The sequence below is a fragment of the Phalacrocorax aristotelis genome, chromosome 7, assembly GCF_949628215.1.
Source record: "Phalacrocorax aristotelis chromosome 7, bGulAri2.1, whole genome shotgun sequence".
NCBI lineage: Eukaryota > Metazoa > Chordata > Aves > Suliformes > Phalacrocoracidae > Phalacrocorax > Phalacrocorax aristotelis.
Genome location: NC_134282.1, coordinates 17,089,310 through 17,113,172, shown reverse-complemented (window position 1 = coordinate 17,113,172; position 23,863 = coordinate 17,089,310). Strand labels below are relative to the sequence as shown.

At 44.5% G+C, this 23,863-nt stretch overlaps 1 long non-coding RNA gene across 2 annotated transcripts in view; it reads left to right on the top strand.

Annotated features, from left to right (window-relative positions):
- The first annotated feature begins 4,839 nt into the window (after positions 1–4,839).
- The window catches only part of LOC142059830 (uncharacterized), a 47,269-nt gene continuing 28,245 nt past the window's right edge, over positions 4,840–23,863 (top strand). The window contains exons 1-3 of one of the 2 annotated variants that reach the window (XR_012661527.1): positions 4,840–4,933; positions 11,684–11,884; positions 22,691–22,850. This is a non-coding gene — a long non-coding RNA (uncharacterized LOC142059830). Of the gene's footprint in view, positions 4,934–11,683; positions 11,885–22,233; positions 22,551–22,690; positions 22,851–23,863 lie in introns of those variants that run through there. The other variant, XR_012661526.1, reaches the window with a different exon arrangement.

The window sequence follows — 23,863 nt, the reverse complement described above, 5'->3', positions numbered from 1 at the left end:
TGCAAAGTAAATAGCTGAGCAGAAATGCTCTGCATCTGGAAAGGGAAGAAGAGAAGATTCTTTTCTGAGGAGGTGTTTTCTTTGTTTTTAACCTATATTCTCAGGTTCCATCACCAGAGACTTAAGCTGTGCTGCACTCCTCTGCTCCTGTGCTTTGGTGCCCCATGACAAGGACAGACAAGGCCTGTGAGGTTCTGCACAAAGTTTTGTTGGCACCGATATCACTGTGCACTGGGGAAATACCTACAGCTCTCAGCCCTCAAATGCTTGTGGATTCAGTCTGGCAGAGTTCATTTCAGATTATTTGCATCCCTGCCCTAAATGCTATCCCTGCCTTGAAAAGTGAGAGGTCTGGTTTGCAGAGGTATAATGTCCTCGTGGTGTCTGTTGGTGACCTCCTCTGTCCTGTCACTGCTGGTCAGCTTGGTGTTCTTAGCACTCCTGATGACCAAAAGCGCTTGGGCTTTGTTTGTGTGGCTTTGACATGAGTGACTCCTGGTTATGTGGGAGCACTGTTTGTGGCCATCTCTCCAAAGCAGGTTGTCCAATAGGGATGCTGCATATGTGGCTTGTGACTTGAATTTTGGTTGACTCAAGTCAGAGCCACCTTCATGATAGATTATGTTTTCTGCTTCTACTTAGGCCTTGCTGATCTTTTGCTACCTGTTTCTCATTTGGTTTGTATCGTATCCCATTACTGCAGCTTCAACTCTCCTATTCCTAGTTCTGATTTCTGGGAAAGCTTTACAGAAAGAAAAATGCAGTATAAGCAATAGAAATAGATGAAAATTCTTGTAGCTTCTGCAAGCTGTAGTGAACTGTAAGAAGGTGGTGCAGATGAAGCAGTATTAAGGGCCAAGATTAACAGGTGTTGCACCTTGGGCATTTGGAGAATGCTGGTGAAATAAAAAGGGGAAAGTTGAAAGCATATTTTTAGAGACCCCAAGATCATAGATAATGGTGTTGATATGGTTTTGATTACAGAAAAGGGCTGTTTACTTGTAATGATCTAAAATAAAACACTTAGTAGTTGTGACCCAAAGGCCGTTGCGAATCAATGGCTGGTGCTATAGATACCAAATGTTTGATATTTTTAGTTCTTCTGTTCTAATACTGTGCAAAGTAATTTACAATAATTCCTTAGAAATATGCTTGAGGAGAAGGGGGCATGATTATTCATGCTTGATGGGATTTCCCTGTGTTATTCTGGGGACAGATATCAAAGTTTTTGGGAACTTAGCAGCAAGTGAAGCCATCAGTTCTCTGATGGGACTTCAAAAGAAGAATTGAAAGGCTGTAAAATGTGTATCATTGACCTTCACCTCTTAGTCAGCTGAGTTGCCCTTGGCCAAACTTAGGATAAACCAAACCAGTTCACCAGAGATGTTTACTACTTCATGGCATGTGAAACGCTCTAATCATGGGCAATTTTTGAATGGCCAAACCCAAGAACTTCTCACTTCTGCGTAACATGGTCTGTTTATAGAAAACCAAAGGGAAGGATGTCTCCATAGTAACCTGTAAAGCAGGCAAGTCTACATCTTCTACTCTGATACAGTCTTTGGTAAACAGATTGTACATCTGGTTCAAAAAAAAAAAAAAGAAAACAAAACCCCCCACACTTTTGGATTAAATGACTTCCATTACTACTGAAGAACTGCTGGGTTCAAGGTCTGTCCCTCTGCTTCCCCTTATTTGTTATATTTGAAATGTTCTAAGAAAGTCAATAAATATGAACAGATCCTGAAGGGTTCTTCTGCAGGTGAAGAGACAGGGATCTGTGAATAGCCTTCAGCACAAAAACAGATACTGCAAAGAGAAAACATTTACATTGCCTGTGGATAGGGCCAAAAGTCTTGGGCTTACCTTGAAGAGGAAAATGTGATCAAGGCTAGACAGGAGACAGGATTTTCTGAGGATAAGAGGAGTTAATCTTTAATGGATTTCTGAACAAGGTTATACAATTTTCCTTGCTGGACATTTAAAAAACAAACAAACAAAACAAACACACACCTTAACCCCCCAAAAACCCCCAAACTTCACTCCCAAAAAACCCAGATCAGGTATTGTTTAAGTGGAGATGATTGTGTCTTAAGACACTGGGGATGGTGTCAGTGACTTTTTGAGTTCCCATTCTGGGAAGAAAGCTGCTTGCTGGTTTCTCTGATGCCGTTTCTGGCAGACAGCGATGTGTGAACCTCTCTTCTTGGAAGGGCAGATACTATGTGAGAGAGGTGAGGTCTGGCACATGAAAATAAAAAAGGATGGTTGAAGGAGTGACTTCAATCATCACAGCTGCTTTGCCTGAGAGATCAAGTTTCATTTGGGGCAGAAGAGCAAACTAAGCCAGTGGTGCACTGCCTGGAGGATGACTGTATGAAGTGGGCATCTGAATGGGAGAGACTAGACTGTGAAGATGGGATGAAAGGTAGGGGCTGGCCAAAAGGGTGTCCCAGTCCATTCCTTGTACTTGTGTCCATGCTGTTTTGTGTCATTGTTTCAGTACACTATTACCAAACCCTCAAATTTCCTTTGAAGCTCTGGAGAGATGACTTGTAGGCACTCTAAAAACCAGCTGTTTTTCAGGCTTTAGAGGTCTAAGGAAGGTAGCCCCAGGGATCCAGAGGGAACAGATTTCTGGGACTCCCTGTTTCAGCTGGTCTGGTCTGATTGCCCATTGGTATTTCCTAAGCTGGCAGATAGAAATGGAAATTTCAAAATGTTAGAAAATAATTCCAGTTACTATTTTTTTTTAAACTTCAGAAAGTTTTATTCTGGTGAAGGCAGACAGATTATGCCAGGGACAAAGATTTGTGGATCATGATGTTATCTGAGCATGATTCCTGATTGTTGAGAGCATGTTGAGACCTGGGCAGCGTGCCTCTCTCCTTCCTTGTGCTTTTGCTTCATGGGGTTTTGTTCCCCTTCTACTGGTAATGTCTGCGTTAATTTCTGCTGCTCCCAATATCTCCTATTGCCAACTGTAATCCTGCATTAATCAATAATAATCAGAGGTTTCTAGCTGCTGCCATCTGTTTTCTTGAGGCAGGCTGTTTTTAAAACATCTCAATTTGTGGCAAAGTGCTTCCAGGGTGTGGCATGTGTGAAGTTGGATGGGGGCTACAGAGCCAGCGGGGCAAGGATGGGAAGAAGACGCACCCCGGGGAGGATTGATGCTCTCAGGGAGCACCTCCCTGCCGTTCTCGCCCCATCCCTGGGAGTCAGAGCGGGTTTCTCCCCTGGGTACCAGGGTGTCTCCGGGAGATGCTCCCGGGCCTGGCTGGGCGCTGTAGGCGGCCATCTGCTGCCACCTCCTGTCCGAGCAGGCGATGGCATGCAGGAGGGACCACGGGGGCACGGCGCTGCCTGGTGCCTGCATGAAGCCAAGATGAGCAGATGGGAAACCACCTCCAGCCTTCAGGTTGGAAGTTGTCATCTCCCTGAGGCTTTGGCAGTGGTGCCTATGTGTGCAAGGGCAGCGACCATGTCAGTTGTCTTGGGTGATATTGCTAGGTGATGACCTGTCTCGTTGCATTTTTCCTGTCTCCAACATTCAACAGTCTCATTTCCTTTTGCAGTTTGTTCTTTCTGGGTATCTTGGCCACTTAGATCCCCCAGCCAAAGAATGACCAGCGCCAACATCTTGAAGGCACCTGGCCAGCAGCAATTGCAAGAGGAGGCAAGGTGGCCTCTTCTCTCTGTCCCCTGCGGTAGGGCTGCAGTGGGGAGTAGGGGTCAGGACTCCTCTCCCTCCTTCCCCTTCCTGCAGTTCACAGCCGCTCCCAGCTCTGCTGCTGGCCTTCCCAGTTAGCTCTGGGCTGCTCAGCTGGGGTTTGAAAGCCTGAGGAGGGTGTGCCACGCTTGCTGTGCCAGAGCCCTTTGCTGGCAGACAGGCTCTGGCTGGGGCGGTTGTTCTGCTGCTGGCCAGCCCACAGTGACTTGCTAGTACTGGTGACTAGTTGTTGCTTTTTAATTTGGATCCCTGTGCCTCCTTTCTGTTTTTAGGGGAGGGCAAGGGCTACTCTTTGTCTCTGCTTGCTTTTACTTCTTTGGCTTGTTCTTTAATAGCTATTGCAGCTTCCCTGCTGCCTGCGGTGACTACAAATTTGAGCTGAATTAATCCCAGACAGAGGCTCAGTCCGAGGCAAACTTTCCTTCCAAAATGTTCAGTCTGAAAAGACATGAAAGCAAGATGGGCTTCCCACCTACCTTCCCCATGCCTGTCTCATCCCTGGCAAAGGTATGTTCTCTCCCTTCAAGCAGGACTGAGAGGCCCTTGGTGCTATGCTGGGCACTAACTAGACAGACATCGAAGGGCAAGTCTGTCTGCCAGACCTCAACAAGCAGACAAACAGAAAGCAGCATCATGGCTGGCACCGACAGGTTTGCTTGCCGCCCTGGAAGCAGCCCTTGGTTGCAGCAGAGGTGTCGCTGCTCCTTCCCCAGCTGGCTCAGGCTGCTGGCCCTGCTCAGACACTCAGGCTGCCCTCATGCAACCCTGTGCTGGCCATGTCTCATCCTGTTGAGTTATCCCTCTCTGCATCTCCTAGAAACATTAAGATTTCAGCTTTGGTTTCTCCCTGTTTCCTTTCCCAAGTACTCTTCTTTCACGATGTCCTGCCCTTCTGTGATGAGGTTTGTTTTCATGCTGCCTGGCTGAGGTCAGCATCTGCTCCCACAGACCCTGCCCAAGGGGACTTTCTGATACCGGATAACACAGTTGCAGGCCCCAGACCCTCTCTGATGGTTGGATGTTAGATCTCAAAGTAACCACTCCTCCTAAATCAAACATAAGGAAATCAACTGCCTTCCTTTTCATCTCTGGGTCTATCCCTGCAGGTATTCCCTATAAAGAAAGTGGTACAACTACCCTGTGGTGGGGACTACAGCAGGAGCCCATCTTCCCCAAGGAGCCTCATGGCTGGTGTTCCTGGTAAGAGCTTTTCTCTGAATTTTGATGATGCTGCTTCTTTGACCTCAGACCAACGCTGAGGTCCCTCCAACCCCATGCCTGTGACAGGTAAAAATCCTCTGAGCTGTCTTTCTGTGGTGTTTTTTGTTTTCGTGTTTTGTGGTTTGTTTTTTTTTTCCTGTGGAGCTTCCTGTGCTGCCATATTTCTAAAGAGGCTGAAGAGCTATAGCAAAAAGCACAGAAAGCCCCTGCATCCCCAGACAAAGTGCTGTGCCATACAACGAGCTTTTTCTTTTTGGAATTCATAGATAATTGCTAGTCCCGTCAAAGGCCAGTCATTTTAGTAGTGTAAAAATCACTATGGTTTTATTTCAAGCTTGAGAAACCACTTTGTCAGACTGGGCAAATTTTACCAAGCCAGTATGTGGGCTGTGGGCACAGCTGGAGTTAAACAGAAAGAGCCCAGTTCCACAAATACTAGATTTTCTCTTACTTGGTTAGAAACAGGGAAACTAAGTAAACAAGAGAAGGAAGGGCTGGGGAAGTGGGGAGAAGGGAAGGGGAGAAAACTTCCTTCTTTCTGACAAAACTGTTTTCACCCCCTCCTTCCAAAGAGAGGTTTTCTGCCATATGGAGTTTCAAATGTTTGTTTGCTCTGCCTGCTTGGTTATTTACTGCTCTGAGAATCTGTGCTGCCTTTGCTGGCATGCTGAATCTTTCAGGGAGTATGACAGAGTGCAAGGCTGTTTACCTATTTCTACTAGCACTTATTTAGCAATAAAGTTGTTTTCTGATCCAGGTTTTGCCAGGAATTTTTGCGTGTAGAAACTGTAGCAGGAGCATGGTGGTGGGGGTTACCTTAAGGGAGAATTTTTTTCTCCTCTTCTAGGCAATAGAAACTTTCGTTATATGCTTTGCTATCACTGGTATATTTGACTCATGGAAGAGGGGAAATCATCAGCTCTGAGCTAGCCAGACTGGAAACTTGCATTCCTAGACAAGCCAACTACTGCTCTTCTCAATGTTCACTACTCTTAAGTTTCATGTTCCTTTTATTGCCTTTCTGTAGGGCTGCAATCATCTCCCATCAACCATGAGGTGAATGTATCTTTTCCTTCATCCTTTAAATTCAGTGTTGGGAAGGACCACCTTTGCTGCTGAAACCTGTTGCAGTATACCAGTAGACCAAACAGCATTCTCTGGACGAGCTTCAGGCTGGTACATTGACCCAATACTAACAAATCTGATATGGGCTGCAAGAGACCCCAAGTGCCCTTAGGGATCTGGGCTTGAAAGCTGCATAGTCCTGCTTCATAGTGTGGATCTAGCTACTTTTGGGAGTTCCAGCACCACTTTAATATGTCCTTATTTTTTAATCCTGGACCTTGTTCTTCCTTTAGAATGACTTGTCACCCACTGTTTTCTCTGTTTTTCCAGGATAGGGAGAATGAATGCCACTTCATTTTATAGAAAGCAGAAAGGATGCTGTTGGCCATTTTGCCCAACATTCTTAACAGTACTGCCCATGGGGCTCACTGCTTGCTCTCTGGATTGGGTCAACAATATGCCTCTGACCCAGGACATTTCCAAGCATAATCTGAGTGCTACTGGTGCTTACTGAGCAATATTATCCTGAAATTATTCTGCAAAAAAATTTATTTCTATATATTTCTGTTATATCATTTAAGGATGCTAAAACCCAGATCTTCCTTAACTGTCTTTCAAGGAGGCAATGACTGCTTGCTATGTGCTGGAAAGTGTCCTTTATATTTGATATTAACTAAATATCAAATGGGGGTGAAATTGCTCTTGGCTCTTGATATTCCTAAGTGTTCCCCTTTGAGGGCTGGATTGCTTCCCAGCAAGTGGCAGCAGCCACCAGCAAAGGTGAGTTTGACATTGCTGCAAACTCTCCCTGCAGCAACCCATGCAACTGTGCCAGCACTGACTCCCTTTGTTCAGATTATTTATTGAAGGTGAACTCCTTGAGCATACAGAGCACAGCATGTTTTCCTGAGTACTCACAAGGACCCCAGAGGTGTGCTAGGGGAAAAGATCTCAGGGTACAACCATGTCAGGCACTTCATAGGCTTCAGGCTACTGTCTCCAGCTACTCTTGGCTACTCAGTTCCAGGCAAGGGTCAGCTTCCCTTTTTCTGAAAGAGCCTTTTCGGTCCAGTAATGGGGGGAAGGATTATTGTTGTTTATGGTTTAGAAAGAAGGGAGGGAGAACTGGGACACTTGGCTCTCTTTGTCTCACTTTTACTATCTATACAGTGTGGGTAACAATATTTTACCTTCTTCAGAGGGACATTTGCAAGCTAATGGGCAGAAAGTGCTCAGAAACTTCCCACCTCGGCAGCTGGGACACATTGGCAATCAGCCCAATAGCTTTTAGATGTGCCTTACCTAAGCAACAGTGGGCAATAAATGGTATAAACACGTTGTCACTAATGTGCTGGCTGGTCCCTAGGTGCTGTGTGGTCTGTGTATCTGCAGGGCGTGCTGCTATTTTACTATGTGTTGGGAGCCTTCTCCTCCCTTTTGTTCTGGGTTGCAAAGAAGCCACTTGCAACTTTGCTGGCAGAACTGCCTTTTTAGCCGAGAGAGTGTTTCCTGTGTTCCAGTGTCACCATCAGCTCAAATGAAGTTTGGCCAACAGGCCTGCAGGCTCATGAAGGACAGCATCGTTCTGCAAGCACCAGACTGGGACAGTGCCTGCTACCTCCAGCCTGTTGCATGAATTACAAATGGTGACATTTTTTATGGCATTGCAATTATGCTCTCTGCTGGCTCTGGATGTTCAGAACTAAACCTCTGTCATGACAGAAAGACATTTCTCTGGATATTTGTGAAGGCTTTCAGCAGTCTTAACTCACTCTTGTTGCTAGTATATGAGAAACCTGCCATGCTATCTCTTCTTTGATATCTTCCCTGGATTTGTGCTGCTGCAAGGCTTCTCTGATCTATGCCACTAAATGACACAACCTAGAAGAGCAATGTAGAAGTGAACTTAGTAGAAAAGGTTCTCTGTGTTTTAAAACCAGAGTAATCTTTGGGAAAGGAATTACTTAGATCTTTGATGTTGCAAAAGGCCAGGCAACTGGAGCATACAGGAGAAATCCAATTGTTCAAATAGTGGGAACACTGAGAGAAAAACATGAGTGTCAATCTCAGGTTAATTGGAAAATATTCAAAGGACTTTGTTTTGCTTAATTTTGAGGTTAGAAGTTCCCTGGGGTTCTATGAAAAGAACACAACACTTGCAGCTCCTTTGAAATGAGCAGGAGTAAGCTGCAAAGCTTACAAAGTTGTTAGGGATTATATGACTTCCTCATGGATGGATGGATGGGGCAGCAGGAAAGTGAAGATGAGAACGTTGTGTAACTGCTCTCTCACTTCAAAAGAAGTCTGTGGCGTGGCATAAGTTGATAGGTATGAAGACACTGCTTCGAAGGCAGATTCATCCTCTGTTCGTCCCAACATCCAACATCAAAGACAAGGTCGCCTAGCTCCAAGCCGTCCCCGGCTGCGCACACGGCCTGTGGGAAGCACCAGACACACCAGGTGTGTTCTGACTCCACTGGTCTATTAGAAATATCAACAGCAGCATCAGTGGTAAACCTTATATTGCTCTGCAACAAAAGCCCAGTTCTTGGATTAACTGTATGCACTGATTAAGGCCTCCCCTTTATTTTGTATCTTTTGTTTTTCTTTTCTGCTTAAACATAAAGCGTTTCAGGGCAGGGAGTGTCTTAGCTTACGTTTATACAATATCCTGCAGAACGGGAACCTGCCCGTAGTACTGGGGCCTCTTGGCAGTGCTGATTGTAACCTGTGTGTATGGGAGGGTGGGGGGACTTGCGTGGCAAGTTTGGAGCCTGCAGAGCCAGTTCAGTTCAGGGAATCACAGGGGGGAGCCTTTGGGGCTCCATGCAGCGAAGGGGAAGTGATACAGCAACCAGGTTGTCTGTCCTTCTCCCTGTGCCTTATGCCAGGGTAATTCCAGCTAAGCACCTTTTTACATCTGCAGTAGGGTGGCACGAGGGGGTAGAGACTTTCCATCATACCAGCTAAGACAAGGTTTGAGAGCAGCACTTTAGACAAGGAACTATGAGTTGGACAAGCCTATTAAGGGAGGAAAGAGATTCACTTTCCTAACCTACTTCTGGAGAAAAGGAAACTCTCCAGGACTGTGAGGCTCTGCCCTACTGTATTGCCTCAGAAATATTTCAAGCCTTTGGAGAGCATGAAGATTGGTAACCATGTCCAGGGGTACACAGCATTTAACTGCTCAATGGGTTCAAGTGAAAGGTGGTGAGGGGATGGGAACAGGGCACATAATAGCCAGGAAGGAAGGCCAAAGTACCTGGGAAGTGAGCACAATACCAGTCTAAGAGCATGACCTCCAGCAGACCTCTAGGAAGAGGGAATCTGACTGCCATTCTAAGGACAGTTCTGCAAGCTTCTTATGAAAAGCAGAAGTGTTTCTCAACCTTTTTGGCCTGTGTGTCAGTTCTGCTGATTGAAAAATCACTTTTATTGATTGAAGAACTCTCTTCCTTCTAGCAATTTGAGTCACAGAATAAAGACAGTGGGTTTCAGACCTCTGTTTTTTCGTTTGCTTTTTTTTTTTTGGTCTTCCCCACTTTGAACCACCGTATCAAAGACTGAGACTGACTGTTGTGGTTTAATCAACTCCATAAGTCATGCTGCCAAAAATCTGCATAGTTACCCGTCCACCAAAAGCTGGGACCTGTGTTTTACCTCCAGAAAGGTAGCCAGTCTTGAGCTGCAGACATGCGGGGAAACAATCCACCACTTGTGTTGGACCTTCCCACCCAATCCCAAGTTAACAATGTAGGTTTTGTTTTCCTTCTGAATTTGGCTGGCTCAGGCTCCTAGCTCTCACTTTTTGCTCTGCATTTTACCTGTGGCTTTAAGCACACTGTAATAACAAATAGTTTTCCCTACTGCAGGAACCAGGTAATAACTGTAGGCTGTCATGAAGCTGTCCATTGACCTTCACTTTTTGTTCCTGTAGTGCTTGGAAGGCTCTGGGAACACTCATTATCAGAGTTGTGTAATGGTCACGGTGCACTCCAAGAGTCAACAATACGTTGTGAAAAGGCCAAAAGCCAACACCTGTGTGGACTGGCCCCTTCTACCCAACAGTAAAGAAACCACATGGAGAACTTTAACCTCATACTTCTGCTATCATCGTTGCTTTCTCCTGTGTCAACATCACTCAGCTCTTTCAGTTTAGGTTCAATACAGATTGAAGACTGCATAAAATATAGAAGAGAAAATTCTGGAGGGAGGGAAACCCATAACACATTATCTGTACTTATAGACTGGGCACCATATTTATCATACTGGGTACAATTTTATGTTAATATAGAAGACAATATAGGAAGATATTCTTCTTAACTGATTCCCTAATCGAAATATACTGTCATTTACAGAAAAGCAAAGCATATTTGGAAACTTTGCTTTGTATTTCAACCCTGCAACATGCAGGCTCTGAGCTTCCAGCTTTGTGAGACTTATTTCTTTTGGAAATCCTGAAGTAGATGGGCCACTTGGGAAGTCTAGGTGACCCAAAAAAACACAGAGGGAAGGTGTTCCTACCCTCTGATGGATACATAGCCCAGAGGGAATCAAAATCAATGCAAACTGCAGTTTTGGCCAGAGATTGGGGTGATGCCCTTTGACAAGATGTGTTAAAAACTTCCATTAAATAAATGTCCGTGACCACTTTTACAAAAGATGCAAAAGAGAGACATGAGCAAAAGCCAAGCATGTGTTCTATGCCTTGGAAATTAATTGCCTCCAATGAGCCCTCCTAGGAAGTTTAAGCTTTTTACCATGTAGAAGTTACTATGGCCTTGCCTTTGTGTTTGTACATCGGCGGCTAGCGACCGGTCCAGCTGTACCAGTGCAGCTGTGCTAAACTGCTATCTGCCTGAAACCTGGGTGAGTTCAACTAATGCTCGTCACTGCTCACGTTAACTGTGTGGTGTGTCTCAGGCCTCATGCCATATTTTGTTCCTTGCTAAATTGCAGGTTGAGGCCTCCTATTCCTTGGTTTACCTGGTTGTGCACAAAAGGATAAATGACTATGAAACTTAAAAAGGTGGGGGAGAGAATGTGAGTGGGTAAACTACCATTTCAGTTTTCCCGGTTCCTTTCTGTTGTATAAATTAAATTTGGATTGGTTTAGGTTTGGGTCTGGTGTTATCACAGTTGCCAAAACTGGCATGCAGGTTTGGATGATACTCTGGGCAAACTTCTGGAGGTTCAGGCATACATAAAAGTCTTAGAAACTCACATTTCTGTTTCCTGAGTCTTTTGTAGAACTCTTGAATAACCTTAGCTGGTGTATTCAACCTTTCTGAACTTGGAGAATAGCTCTAACCTCCTATGAGCTGGGTGGCGTGGGGTGAGATTCAGCTAATATTTGTAGAAGAGCAGGAGTTCTTCAGAAGCATGAGAGTCTTAGCTAATATTTGCAGAACACTTTGAGGTCTTGGGATAGATGCTGCTACCAAAGGGTGAAGTGGTATTCACATGTTCTGTCATGTCTGTGTTGTTTACAAATAGAATAGAATGATGTTTTTAAGGTCAGAGACCTTGAGAACAATAGTGGGTTTGAAGCACTCATTTATTTTTACCAAGTTCAGATGCTTGGCATACACTAGCATTTCATTTATATAAAAGATCTGATCAAACATTTTGGTTGTTTAAAGGGGTTGTTTTGCTTGTTTTTAGGCTGTTGAAATGTCAGATGGTAAAAACAAGTAAGAGTTCCAGATGGGGCAACTGGAAGAGAAGCATGATGAAGATGGTAATGGGAAAGCTTCAGATTCTCACTTGACTGGGACGTCCATGCCCTCACCTGTGACTTCCAAACCCACTCTCTGTGCAAGCCCTCGTGCAAAGCAGCGTCCTATGAAGTCCTTCATTACTGGGGTAAGCAAAGCCAGTAACAGTTTCTCGTCACTGTTCACTAGCCCATCCATGCTGGGAAGTGTTTGGGAGCTGGAATCTCATCTGGAATACTCAGCTTTTATACAGCGAAGAAAATCACCAGCACTCTGCTTTAATGACCCCGAATTTGAATTGGATTTGCGTGACTTACATTAACAGGGCAAAGAAATGTCCAGTAGTTTGATCTCATTCACTGGCATTCATGCTGTGATTTTCACCAGCAGGTGAATCTCTATCTCCCTAACTTTTAGTTAGGATACAGGCTAAATCTATATTTGAGTGATGGTGGAAGACATGGGATATAATAAATGCTGTAAAATCCCTGGTCATTGATGGAGAAGTAAAAGATGGTGAAAAAGGATCTGTCTAATCAGACAGCTCATTTAATAAAAAAAAGAAATAATTGTCTCAATTTCTCTAGTCTACAGCCAGCTTTCTTGAAGACAAAGGGAGGCATAATTTGTACTGGCAAAGCTAACCCTGACTTAAAATCAGAGTAAACAGTTGGCGCAAGTTGCAGCTTTTGTTTGTTTACACTTGAAGCTGTGCTAGTCACTGAGGGCTGGAGTTGCAGCAAATTCCTAACGTATGTTGCTGTCTAATTTGTTATATTGGTGGTGGTTTATTCCCTCATGCTTAGGAAGCAGAGCACAGTAGAGGAGACTGAAATTACCCTGCAGTGACCAACTGCAACGCCTTTTTTGATGATAGTAAATGTAGTATGGGAATGTACAAAGATGGTATTAGAGTGTGCTTGGTTGATCACTGGAATTTATTGTGTCAGTCATCTATTGCAAAGGCTCAATTCTAAGCTCTTTAAAATCCTACTACCTTCACTGAGACAGAAGTTGCTTGGCACCTTGCAAGACTGTGTCCTTATTTTCTGTACCAATCTAAGGCAGAGAGGCTTTCTGGAAGGAAAAAAAAGCAGCATTGAAAGCCACTAATCTGTGACATGATGTGAACGTGGTCTTTAGTTCTGTCTTGGAGACTGCTGTTCCAAAACACCACCTCAGGAGAGCCATACTCATCAGCAGAGATATTTCTAAGCTACCATCAGTGGCTGTTCATGACCTATTGTACCCAAAAGAGAAAGGGGGTGTGTGGAAATAATTATCCCTGAATTTGACCATTAAGAACATGTGATATATAGAGGAATGGCACTAAACCCGTGGGATCGTTACTGTCCAATTAATGGGTCTTTGTTGTGTGCCATAGCCTGCACTGTGCTGTGAGCAGCAACACTCTAATAGACAAGTTCCCTGTGCTTAGGTTTGGATCTTGCCAGTTCAGGCTCGCTACATACTCCCAAAAACTAATCTGGAGATTTCAGCCGCGTAAAACTCTTCTTATATGAGTCAAATAACATAAGTGTATGAAATCAAACATACCAACACACTCATAACTAAGCCTTAATTTTAGAGGCTACTATTCAGATGGTTAAAACCCCAAGTATAATGATTATGTGATAAAGTTATTATTTTCTGGCTTAGAATCCAACACTGGGAGGCAGATCGGAGGTGTTTTGGGGGCTAAAGGTGTAGACAGTAACTTGCAGAACTGAATCCTACTTGCTAGTAGAAGAAATATCTGGCTTTCTTAATTATGGTCCTTTCTATCTAATCCTTTTGCTCTGCATTTCTCTGGAAAGCAGCTTTATCTCCTCTGAGCAAAGATGATCAATGCAGTCAAATCAGAGCTGTACAGGAGGAATGTTAAGGAGGCTGAAATTGTCTAAAATGCTCCTGGTTCTGCATTTTCCTACTGACATGAAAAGCCACTCATGTTAAATCATGTGGGCTTTCTAGGCAGAGGAACATGTGAGGTCTGGGGGCTTCACACACCTCTTACACCTTCTCATATTTCAGGAGAGACTACCAGTAGCTCACACTTTTTCCCCTCCAGTTCTGTCTTTTCTGTCAGCTGTTGATAGTAATGCTTCATACAGAATCAGCCAGATTGTCTTTGGTTTTTTTTTCTTCTTTGTTTAACATTGCTCTAAATTTGATGTAGTTTCAGGAAAGCTGCTGAAATAATATGTGTGCAAGAAGGAATCCACTTAAACATGTTAGAAACTTCTATAAACCAACAGATGATTGTAGTAACCCATGAGGCTCCCTGTGCTTCCACTTTGGCTTCTACTGTAACAACTCAAGATCTTTGAGATCATTTAGGTAGTTTTCAATGTTTTGGTTTTAGTGACTGAGGTATTGCTTTCTCAGAGCTAGTAGGTCTTCCCTTGTGATGAATCCTATGACAGACTGTCAGCGAGGATATCATGGCTGCCTTGTTGCATCTGCATGAGGCATGTTGGGACACAGATTTATTTATATATTTATTTATTTAAAGCCAGATCGAAGATAGGTGATGGGCTAGCTGAGTAATTTTGACTTGATTATTATGGAGATGTAAAGGAAACTAATTTTAATGGCTTTCTATGAAGGTACCACCTATGCATTTGACATTGATCTGATGATCTGGAAAAGAAGCAGCAGTAGTTAGATTTTAGCTGTGGTCTTTTATTGTCAGGTTTATTTTACTATGCTTTTGCAACGTTCCCTTGTTTTAGCCAGGATTGTTTGACCAAGCCATAGAAGGTCCACGTCATCAAGAGTATAGAGAAAACTTCTCAAGCTTCTGGATTTTGACTGAGAGGTCATGAAGGTACATGTGGGATCTGGCTGTGGTGGTGGTGTAAGTGATGGGTTGTTGGAAAGAAGACATGGGAGGGTTGGGAGAGGTGCAGCACAGTGGTGCGTGTGAGGTGCGCGGACACAGGACAAATGCCCAGGCAGTTGGATTAAGCTGGCCTTGGTGCTAGCATTGCTTCACATGGAGCTGGAATTTGGCCTAGCTCATCTAGATGTAGGTGTATATTTAGAATGCAGACCTATTTCCAGTAATAATTCTTCTGAAGTGATTGCTAGAAGAGTCAATTATCTCACTCCTCTTAGGATGAAAACTATTAATTATATGAACTATAGCCACAGAGCAAAGATGATCAAAGCAGGTGGTGCAATGGGATACCGAGATGCACAGTGTGGTTTAACACTGATGAGGTCTGTTCACTGTTTGTGAAATTCTTTGAAGATGGGTGATATGTAATGTTTCTAATTGATCATATTAACAAGAGTGTTATCTGGAGGGTGTTTGATGAGGCTTCAGGATATCTGGTTCTGTTCCTTGGTATTTCATTGGCCAGCTGAGCAAGTTAATTCCTCTTTCTGTGCCTTAGTTATTCCTCTATTAAAATGCAGATAATCACCCATAAGACTGAGATAATTACGTTGTTCTTTTTGAAACATACTTGGAGACCTAGTGATCACAAATTCTGGATGCATTTTTGAAATTATTACTGCTTTCTTTGTTTAGACAAGGTAATAATAATAACAATAACAGATATGTCAATGTCAGTAAATCTGTGATTTGCTCAAAGCAGGCAAGGGGAGATGGGAACTTGAATCATTATTGATTTCACTTTAAAGGTCTCTGTTAGAAATTTCTTTAAAGGAAACAATAAAGGTTGATGCCAGAGCTCTTCTTTTTGCTGGAGCTTGATGCTTCTCTGCAGTGCCTATTTCTAGTTAAGAAAATCCTAGCAGTTGGCAAGTGACAACTCTTCAGTCTAATAGGTGGCACGTCACTCTTGTCTGGGAGTGTAAATGTTCTGTACTTAAGAATTGTTGCAGGTGGCACCCTAGATTTAGTGGAGACAAGAATAATGTCTATTGCCTTCATGACAATTCTGAGGTCTCACAAAGCCATTTGAAAAGTGCAGAAGTAGATACTGGCAGGATCAGGTTTAGGTGCTTTGGAAAGTCATTTTGTGCTGAACAGCTGTATACCAGCCCGAGACATCATCCATTAAGAGAAGGCCTTTCTTTCGAGTCTTAAATACTGCTTCCCCTCTTGATCTTTTTGAAAAACTTGTCATGGTTTCTATTTGACATCCTAAAGAGGAGCAGAAAAGAAGTCCGTACATGATCTTGGGTTAGTAAAGGTTAATGTGGCTGGAAGGCGGCCGTTTATACCTGTTAGAGAATGGATAGCTGCTGGAGGAGCCAGCATCACTGGTAGAGAACTGGCATTGATATACTCTCTCACTCTCATACTATTGTTATTCAACGTGCCTGAAAAGACTGTTGAAAGGAGGAGATAGCTTAGCGTAGAATTACTGCAAGGCATCCATTTCCATTACAATGTTGTGGTACTGAATGCTTCCCACTGTTCTCCAAGGTCGGATCTGATTTGCTGCTCTGGCCAAGTCCATAACCAAAAATCACTTCACGCAAGAAGAATTAATTAATCCTAGTAGAGCAGGTAAAGGCAGAAAAGAGTAGAGGAGTTTCAGTAAATGGCTTTCCCACCTGTAGAGAGTGGTCATGTTAAAACAATATCTTCCAACCCGGCAGACAGCCATTAGTACATGGCTGGACGGCTTTCTTCCCAGATGTCACTAAAATCCCTTCTTGTTGCTAAACCCCAGGTTGAAGGTGCCAGTTCTGCTTTTTATCTGATCGTGCCACGAGAAGCCAAAACTGATGCTGCATTTCCTAGTCCTGGGTGATGTTTGTATAAGCCCTGAGCCTCAGCCAGTCCCTTCTCCAAAGAATTTGTGATTGGAACAGACCAGACAAAGTGGGGATGAAGAAGCTCCTTTTCCAAAGCCAGTTTTAAGCTGGTGTGTACACAGAAGAACCTGCACACAAAAACGTTGCTATTATCTTGGTGTTGTGGACAGCATAGGGAATATACCCAGATCCCTGCAAGAACTGATTTGATAGTTTGGCAACAAGATACGCTATCAGAAGGCTTCCTCCACCTCCTTTGGGGATACAGTATCCTCAATACAGGCATCTCTTCAAATATCTGCTCCCCAGGATCTATACCATTGTACCGGCTAGGCTCTGAGATGTGGGGAGTTTCTGTCAGAAGACAGGAATCCAGATCTGTAGAGTCCCCCAAACACAAAGACTAGCTTTCTGCTCTCTCACTTGGCATTTTAGCCCTGCCATTGGCTTCTGCCTCCTGCTTTCACTTCTTGCCCTTCTTGTGGGGAGACGTTAACTTTTTTAAGGATGCAATCAGTTAGGTGGCAACTCTGCACTGTCATAGCAGCATTTGGTCTGGCAAGTGGTGGCCCTGGGGCTATCATCCTTACCCTGTAGCCTCTAGCATCCTGGTAACTATAGTGAAATTATCTTGTAATGGCTGGGTGCATACTGCCAAGGCAGTGTAATTACACAGCATGTACTGCAGGTTCCTTAGCCTAATGATAGGCTAAGTGCCAACTGGCAATAACAGTAAGTGTGGGTAGGGAATGGTACTGTGATCCTCTGATGCTGTCAGGCCCATCCACATTCTTTCTGGACCACTGGAGGTAATACCTCCTTTTAGCAAGGATACTCAAGTTAGCACTAGTCTGTCCTGGCAATCATGCATATTTATTTTCTAAATGGCCCATCTAGTAAAGAAGGGTGGCATAGGCCAGATGCAATGTGACCTGCTCTTCCTTATCTGAAGTGTAGCTGAGTCACTGAAGATGTCAGTCTGGCTTGTGTGACAATTTTCCCTTCTCTGGGAGAGCCTGCTGCATCCTCCAGGTCCTGCACTTTGCTGCATGTTTTGAAGGTGTGTCAAAGTGGCTTTCAAGCCAGTTCAGCTGAAGTGGTGATTTGTGTAAGCTTTGAAAATGTTTGGTGGGCACTCCTTATAAAGAGTAGTTGTGATTTGTTAAATGTTGATCTCTTTATTTCTACCTGTAGACAGGAGTTTTTAAAGCTGCCTTTCTAGTGGCTACCAAATACAGGTAGTGCCATGCGGCTTTCACAACCATGCGGCTTTCACAATTCCAGTGATAAATGAGTTTCTTTTGAGCCTTCAACATTTTCCCTCCTTCCCCAGACACCAAAACTGGAAGTATTCATTTCTTTTTGAGAGCATAAAGCCTGTGATCAGCAAGCTGAATGACTGAGAAAAGGGCTTCACTAAAAGGTAGCACCCAAATAATCTGCTCACAATAAAATCAAGCTAGTTTGACACTGCAACTTCTAAGTTGCTTTGGAAGATAACTTCCAGAACTACAGCTAATTATTTATAATTCTCTGTGAGCTTTCATCTGAAAGGGTCCCAAGTGCTTCCTGGATCTTGCATAGAGCATAGCATCCAGGTGCTGTAGTCTCAGTTTTGAAAATTGTCACTATTTGGGAGCAATAGCCTTAAGAAAAGTCCACTGAAATAATTTAAAAGCTGAACATACTTTACATTTGAAAACATTAAGGCTGTTAGTTAAGGCTCCTAAGTCACAGGGACACTATCATGGCTGTTTATACCAAGCCCATTTAGTTGTTGGCTTGGAGCTCTTTACAGTACAAACCAGCTTAGTTAATGAGTGCAGTTCTGTGTTATTAGTTACCCCAAATCAGCTGGAAAAGCTGCTGGCTTTTATTTCTGCAATGGGACTAAATATGCTCAATCTCCACATGATGGGAATGAAGAATCATTCTGTCAATTCTCTTCCTGCCAGCTGATGCCAGGGTCAGAGAAGTAGGTCACACCTTTCTGGTTTTGAGATGGAGCAATACTCATTTTAGACCAATTTGCTCTGAGCACGGAGCTCATCTGCTGGGTTGAACCAGGGCATTGTTGCTTTCTCTAGTGCATTGTTCTGCTCTCCCTCTAATTAGCTCCAAATGTTTCTTATGCCTGGAACACAGTGGTAGTGATGAATAATGGGCTCTCTTCTCTTAACCCTTCGACCCCTACTTCAGCTGTGCACTCCCACCTAGATGCTTTCACTTTCCTACATCCACAAGCGCTGTGTCAGTCTGACAGCTGCTTGCATCAGACTTGCTGTCCCATAACCTCCTCTCTCCTGTTCTGCAAATTGAGTAGGAGAGTGTAGGAGCATGGTCTTGTCTCCAGTGTTTACTTTTAAGGTCACAGTGTTAGCTTGGCCTGTGTGTGTGAGTGTGTATAAAGGTGCACCCCATAAGCCATTAGCCCTGGAAAGGGGGAGAGCCACTGTCACTCCAGGCCTTCTGCTTTGGGGATGACCTGCCCAGAAAAGTAGTGCGATTTGTTGATTTGTAGAACTGCTCTAGTTATATGCCAGAAGAAGAAAGGCATTGCTGGCTGATCCTAAGAGATGGGTTTTAATTGCTGATCACTTTGGCTAAACAGGACTCCCTCTCAGATGTGTGGGTTTTTTTATCAGGGGTAGGCTGCAGATATTAGAGAGATCACGTGTGCGCAGACACGTGAGAGTCCAAGCCTGAAGAAAGCAGGAGTGACACCTATGGGGGCATTACATAGGACCCCAGGGTTAGGGGGAGGAAGGAGAGGGGGAGGCTTGATGCAGATGACTCATGGGGGGAATGCTTGGAGGAGGCTGGACCAGGGCATATCCTGTCCTACAAAACAGTACAACATCCAAACATGTTCTTATCACCTTCCTTTTCACAGCAAATCCTCTTGCTTTAATTTAGTGGATATTTTTCCAATTCAGAAAACCGAGCCATCAGCCCAGTATGTTGAGTTCCCCTCACTGCTGTAGCCAGGCTTTTGGAGGCCTGGCAGGTATATTCACCTGGGCCAGCACTCCCACTTCAACACGAGGCCATCGTTCCCTGCCTGGTGCAGCGTGCCTTGTCTGTTGTGCCTGCACTGTTTCCCATTGACCTCTCTCGGCTCACTGACAGCACCTTTCAGCCTTGACAAAACACTCAGAAGTGTCTGCAAGTCCTTCCTTCGCAAAGGAGCGCGAGCACCAAGTGCTGTGTGCTTCTGCTGCTTTCTGCCTGCTCTCTACCTGCCTCACTCCTGCACCACCCCATGCTGCTTCTGCAGAGAAATAACCCCAAGTTATTGCAAAGGTCAGTGCGCTGTCATCACATGCTGTCTGTTTTATAACTGTCCAGTCTTGTAAAGCACTGACATTTGGTTAGGTTGGAAACAGTTTGAGCTGGAATAGCACTGCTCTGTGCCTTTGGTGGGAAAGGCTGAGCTTTTGTTTATGTTGGTGTTGTCTGCCCTCCAGCACACAAGGGCTGGGCTGACGCTGGGGGTGTTTCAGTGGTACGATGCTTTTGGATGCTTGAGTCACAGGTCTGTGTTTGTCTGTGCAATATGCAGTGCCTTAAGGAGCTGTATCCACTATAAATTCCTTCTCCTTCACTAAAGATCTGCCTGTGGCCCAGGACTGGGAAGGAAAAGGGTAGACATTGCAGGCATTACTTTCTGTGCTGCATGACCTCTGTATGACTAACGTCTCTCTGGAGGCTCAAACCATTGAAATTGGCCTGCACCTCTTCTCCATTGCTCTCACACATCAGTTCCAAGTCTCTTCCCAGCTGGTACCACAGCCCAGGAACCAGTACCCCAGCTAGGGTTCAGAATGACCCACCTGTTGGCTCTGGACAGTATAGTGTAGAGAACAGGTTTTTTTAGGCTCATGCACTTTTTCTTTGAAGAGGCAAGTGAAGGTGATGACTGGGCAACAGAAGCTGCCCCATTAGCCAAAGGCCATCTCTGCTCCTTTTGTGGTGAAGTCCTTGGAGCTGCTGTCACTGCTGCATCGACACAGCCTGTGAAGTGAGTTTGCAAAGGTGGGAGTCAGCCCCTACAGCTGAAAGAGAATTCTCTGCGACAAGAACGTTGATATTTGTAGACTGTAATTACAAGAACAGACCATGCTGCTAATCTAGTCTCACCTTCTGCCTCATTCAGACGAGACCTGAACCCGTAATGTCTGCATCAAGGCTAATAATTCATTGTTAAGCTACAGCACATGTTTTAGGCAGACAGCAAATCTTGTTTTAAGAGCTCCAAGGGTGGAGAGTAAAGCTCTCCCCTACGTGATTTGTTCAAGTGATTAACTACTGGCATTAATGCAAGTTTTAATTTTTAAATGCTCATATTATTTCCAGTTTGATTTTCATCCAGCTTTTACTTTGAGCTTCTGGATCTAGTTACAATTTGGTTTGTTAGGTTCTTGGCCTTTTAGTATCTCTCACAGTCCCCCGCTGAGAAATGTTAATATTTAGGTCAAATCACCTCCAAACCTTCCTTTGGTAAGTCAAATAGATCAGACTACTGAAGGCTCTCCATCTCCCTCTCTCGCTCTCTGCAACATCTGGAACTGAATGATGGGTTATGTTAGATCAATCATCTGTTCAGAACGCATCTGACCACCTATTTGATGATGCTTAAACACATGCCGTTAAAAGTGCTTCTTTTTACTTGTGGCTGTTTTCTAGACCAAAACCATCTGTGAATATTTTCCGCTGACTAACGCAGACAAACCAAAACCCGGAGCCGAGGGCAGGCGCTACCTGCCCGCTGCCCGGGGGCGAGCGCCGGCAGCCGGGGCGGGGGCTGCGCCTCCCGGGGGAGCGGCGCCGCCGCCCGGGACCGGCGCTCACCGGGAAGCCACGGCTCCTGCCTCGGTAAACACAACTGCACTGGTTGTTTGGGTTTTTTTTTTGTATTGTTTTTTTTTTTTTTCCTTTTTATTCACCAGTTCCTCGCAATCAACTCGCCTCGAGTTTTTTGACGCTTGTTTGCTATTGCCCTCTAGTGGCAAGAGGGTAGCCCGTGGCTTGGCTTCCCACGTTCTGTTCCCTGCGAATTTTCCGCCACTTTTTACCCTGGGGCAATCGTCTTGTTGATACGACGGATTTAAATAATATTATTTACCTGAATTTTAACGCTGAGCTTTATTATGTAGAGCTTTATGCTATGCAGGAAACAAAACTTCGCTCTCTGCAGCCGATAACTAGTCCTGCCGTGTCTGAGAGTAGAATAGACTTTCCTGCACACTGAAATGTTTTGACAACAGAAACTGCAGAAAATGTTGCCATTTCAGGCTTAAAATAATTCAGTCCTGCGGAATCTGAACTCTGAAGAGAACTTTGTGTATATTGCCAGCACCCGCCAGCCTCGTGCATGAAGTTACCTTCTGTTGATGTAGAAATACTGCCTTTTTACTATTTGTATTTCTATTTCTATCTAAAGCCTTTGTTTTTGTTATAAAGAGTGAACTGTTTAAAGTATACTCCCTTCCAATCAATCAATTCATTTTATCAGACAAGCCAAATAATTCATTGAATGATCTTGGCTAATCAGAATCTGTCCTCTTATAGAGATCCTAGAAGATGGATTATTAATGAGACCTAGATTTTCCCCCTCGTTGTAATGCAGGGAGATCTTAATAAGCAATGAATTGCTGTGTCTGCAATCACTTTTGAGAGTCTTAAATGGAAAATCATACTACGACTAATATGATTGCTCTCCCTACACTGCCATCCGGTGGATGCAAAACTCATTTCCTTGTAAACGGGAAGGGAAATTCTCCTATTGGTATCACAGCTTGCAGACTTGCACCAAGCTGACTCTCACTTGTAATACAATTTCCAGACCAGCGAGGAAAATGTTGGTTATTCTTTAATTTTAGTTGCTTCGTATTAGAGAAAGGAGCTTTCCAGTCTCTCATCTACAAAAAACGTCCTCTACCCTGAAATGGGAAGTAAACCTTTCTGGATCTTGAAAAAGGGCTCTGAAAACCTCCCAAACTCTCTGCTCTCAATATCTGGCATGGACAGCCAAAGCCACTGAGCACAGCTACTCTGGATGCTTTTGGAAAATGAAGGTTGATCTCCTATTTTTATTTTCAGATAATTAGTGTGTGGGCTAGAAACAACAGAGCCTTGGGTCAGATGCAGCACTGCATTTTCGGTTTGGGGTGGGGAGGCATGGGGCCAGGGGTTAACTGTCTGCTTTTCCCCCTAGGACTGATGATTGAAATAATGAGAAGGAACAAGTGGTGCTCACAGACCTGCTGGTCTGCAGATGGGACTTCACCACACTGAGCTGCTTCCCAGTGCAGCAAATCTCGCTGACCACCGTTGACTGTGCTGGACACTTCACCATCCCAGAGAAATCCAGAGAAGTGAGTACTGGGGGTGGATGGAGGCAATGTGAGAGACCAGGTCCCTTGGTTGAACACACATCTGTTAGGGCTTTGTCTTTGCCTCCATCTTTCTCTACTTCTGGACCCTACATGAATTAATCCAACAGCTGCAGCAACAGGATTTCCTGTGCCTCTCTGCAGGAGGGCTGTAGAAGTGGAACAGAATAGGCAGCCCCAGGGACCTGAGCTGAGAGGACCAACACTGGTACTTCAGCTACTGCAGATGGGCCAGGTAATCACCAGGAGGTGGCATCCATCCCCTGGAGACACCATGGCCCATGCTGGGTATGGTGCCAGTCCTATCTGGGGGCCTTGGGTGTTTCTTTAGAGGATGCTAGCTCTCCAAAGGGGCTCTGCAGTGGGGTATTTGGGGCCAGCAAGGTCCCACCCTGGAGGTGGGAAGACCCACCACCTCGCAGTACTGCCAGCATGTTTCTGTTCTGAGTCATTCCCTTGCCTGTTTATTTTTGGTATTTATTTATTTACCACCAAGGTGTCGGCCCAGAGGAGCCTGGCTGTGCCGAACTCCTCCAGTGGCCTGGTGGCCGCTGCCAGCTCTGTCAATGTCCGGCAGTGTTGGGAGTGTTCCCACCCTAAGTTGAAGGGGAAAGAAGTTGGGTTCCTGTGAAAGCAATGCCACCTATCAAAAGTGTGTTTGTCTCCAAGTACTGAGTGCAGTAGCACAGGGTAAACAACTTTCGCTACAGGGTAAACTACTACCACAGAGCCCCCAGCTCCCAGCTCTCTCCCTGAGCTGGCTGGGGGGTGGAAGGAGGTTAAGAGGCATATCCTTTGCTGTAATTATATCCTGTTGCTAGAGATATTGTGCTCTGCTTAAAGAAATCATCATAATACAGCCTCCCGGAGAAGGTAATTACTATGCATCTTATGAATGGCTGCATGCGAATGTCTGCTCAAACTGCTGTCAGCAGCAAGTTTCAACACATCTTACATACCAGGCATTTTACAGCCTTAGTTTTATTTGTTTTCAT